At 38.2% G+C, this 3,094-nt stretch overlaps 1 pseudogene; it reads right to left on the bottom strand.

Annotated features, from left to right (window-relative positions):
* Window positions 1–572: 572 nt before the first annotated feature.
* Window positions 573–3,094, bottom strand: part of LOC122062671 — a 3,978-nt pseudogene continuing 1,456 nt past the window's right edge.

Genomic DNA, 3,094 nt, shown 5'->3' with positions numbered 1-3,094 from the left:
CATCCAAAGAATTGAAGCTGCTCAAATCTTTGCTATCTTCACTCACATTTTAAGATGAAAAGTAAATATCGACAACACACAAGGCGGGGATCCACTACCTGTGCGTGGCCTTGGAGTTCTCTCCATTTGTTTCTGAGTGTTTTTGAGTAGTGTGGTTTTTTTGGCTTATGGACTGTAATGAGGCGGTTGGTTGGTTGGTTTACGTTTTGGGTTGTAAAGTTATGCTTAAGAAATCGACAGCCTCGATTTCTGGAGACCCTGTAGATGTTACATCTTTTCTTTACTACTATTTTATTTTTTATTTTATAGGAAAAAAAAAAGGCGAGGGGGATCGCATCCGTACAGTGGATTCATTCTAATACATCATGATTACATTCATCAGTTTCTTAAAATAACTAAAAATGAAACGTTGTAGTATAAGAGAGTGAATCTTGACTTCTTCTTCTTCTTCTTCTTCCTTTTTTTTTTTTTTTTTTCTGTTAATAGGAGGAGTAATTCTGACTTTGTAATTGAATCTGCTCAATAAGTAATTCTGTCTGGAAACAGAATAGCAGCAGATAAATGCAACATAGTTCTTCCAAGTTCTGACCTCATAATTATATATAAATCTGATCCACCAGTGTACTTTCCATAATGTCCATAACTTTTACAAGTATACAGGGATGAAAGTGGAAAAGAAAAAGCAGTACCACAATCAGAACAAGAGGAGGCATAAGACAAAGCAACAAACGAGGAAGATTGAAATTATGTTAAGCGACTTGTCTGCCTGCTTCTCTTGGCTTCTCAACCTTGGACTACTGCTCCCCATGAGATAGTTTGGATTTGGATATGCATAGAAATTCGTTTCTGTGTTTCCAAACACCCTTGCATGGACCATCTCCCCGATCATACTAAGAATTGGATGATAAACATTAGCAGAAAGATGAATCAAAGGGGTTGATGCCGCAGAATAGTTGCTTTATTGCTGTGGGTAGAATTGCTGATGCTGCTGATGGGCACCTAGCTGTGACTGAGCGATTACGAAGAGATTGATGACCAGGATGTGATGTAGTTATCAGTGCAGGAGGCCTTCTTGGTATGTCAAGACCAATTTCGGAGCCTTCGCCTTTGGACTGTCTTTCTGTTGGGGCATGGCCTCGACCATACAGGGTTACCAGTGTAGTGAGGGAGACATCAGCCTTACACACAGGGCACTGTTTCTGCTGCTCTGAGCCTGTGGAGGCTCCCTGGAAGTGAAGCCACTTGTAAATGCATTGCCAGCAGAAGAGGTGGCCGCAGAGTGTCACCACAGGATCTTGTGCGTAATCTAGACATATGTTGCAATCAAAGCAGCCAGTACTGTTGTCTGAGGTAGTCATAACATCAGAGTCTGACTTCCACTTCTGCAATTTCGACTCATCACCATCCACCTCATGTTGTTCCACTGCCTCCTGAAAGTGTCCTTCAATGGCCATGTGCCCTTCCCTCACCGTTTACTTGGCTATCAGTCCAAAACAACCCTTTAGGAACAAGAAAAAAAGGCAACAAGGTTAGAATCTTACAGCACAAGGATATTGGAAATACGCTAGTTTACAGGCACATTGCACATTTATAATTACATAAACAAAAGAAAGCCATTAACTTCTAACATTCACTAAAAGGTGAGAACAGTTGGATTCATAAAGGAACCATAGAGAATATTAAATAGAAAAGGAACCTAACATCTGAAAAGGAATAACCAACAAGCAATTTGACTCCATATGTTGCATCAACACAGATGAACAAAAACAAGAGAGTTAATGCAAGCTCTTATTTGGCCAATTACTGTGGCAGAAAACATGTTTGGTGCTATTGGATCCAGGGTAAACTTGATGTGCCCAATATATATAACCCAATAACAAGCCAAAATTTCCAATCAAATATGGTTCGAACTAGAAATGAGAACCAAATGTTGTGACATTGTTAGGCCCTTTAATAGGAGAACACCACGATCAACCGAAAAAAAGGAGAACAAAATATGAAGTTCTCCTGTTTTCTTACTACAGGAGTGTTTTAATATTTTTTTTCCTTACTACAGGGTTGTTTTAATTTCAAACTTCTTTCAAGGAAATGATTGACAAAGTGAACGTTCATTCATATGCACACCATGTAGAAAGAGGTCCAATACAAGTTTAAGGCACTAATGACTCAATTTCTGGACAATAGAATGGTAAAATGGCACCCCGCAAGCTGTTAATACTAAGGAGAGGAGTTGCAAGATCTGAGGCTTCCTCCACAGTATACGCACACCCAACAACGAAAAAAAAAAAAAAAAGGTCATATGGGTGTAAGAAAACATTATATGAATGTTTCTTCATATTGTAAGATTTTGTAATGATCAAGTTTAACATTTTCAGAGCCGCCATTTATTATCCCACCACCTTTACCAAAAAAAAAAAAAAATCCCACTACCTTCGAGGCCTCTAATGGTGAGCACCAATGACCGACCACAAATAAAGTATAACATAATGCTATGGATAATCAAAACTACTGAATCTTGAATCTCATATCTAAAGTTTAGCTTGAAAGAGAGAATCCACCGCAAGGTTCAGAGTCTTGGACACTTCATAATTAAGTTAGACATCAGAAAATGATAATGCATACCAAACATATCCGAAAGAATGACAAAGTTCTACACTAATGAAAATAACAAAATGGACTTTAATTATCACTCCTTTCATTTGTATTACCTGTAATTACCCTGTCTGTTTATGTATTCTTCCATTATATGTCTAAAGCAAAAAATTTCTCTTAAAAAATGGGGATTGGAGATGGCATAGGAAATACCTTAGGCTCAGAGAACCCTTACCCATACTACAATTTCAAGTGTATGAAATAAACATATATTTCTGGCAGACTCAGATTTCTTTCACCCACGGTAAATGGAAAATCTCTTAATCCACATGTTCTAGTAGTTTGATGGAACTCAAAAAATGTATTTCACACTTTCATCGACAGGGGAGATAATGATGAGACCACGTTGTAGGTCACCATTCCAGATATCCCACCAGAGCCTCAGCCAACCCATGGAGTTTCACCGATTTGGGGCATCAATTTTAGAAAGAAAAAAAAAAAA

The sequence above is a fragment of the Macadamia integrifolia genome, unplaced genomic scaffold, assembly GCF_013358625.1.
Source record: "Macadamia integrifolia cultivar HAES 741 unplaced genomic scaffold, SCU_Mint_v3 scaffold1082, whole genome shotgun sequence".
NCBI classification, from domain to species: domain Eukaryota; kingdom Viridiplantae; phylum Streptophyta; class Magnoliopsida; order Proteales; family Proteaceae; genus Macadamia; species Macadamia integrifolia.
Note: the sequence above shows the minus strand (reverse complement) of the source record. Positions and strands in the feature narration are given on the sequence as shown.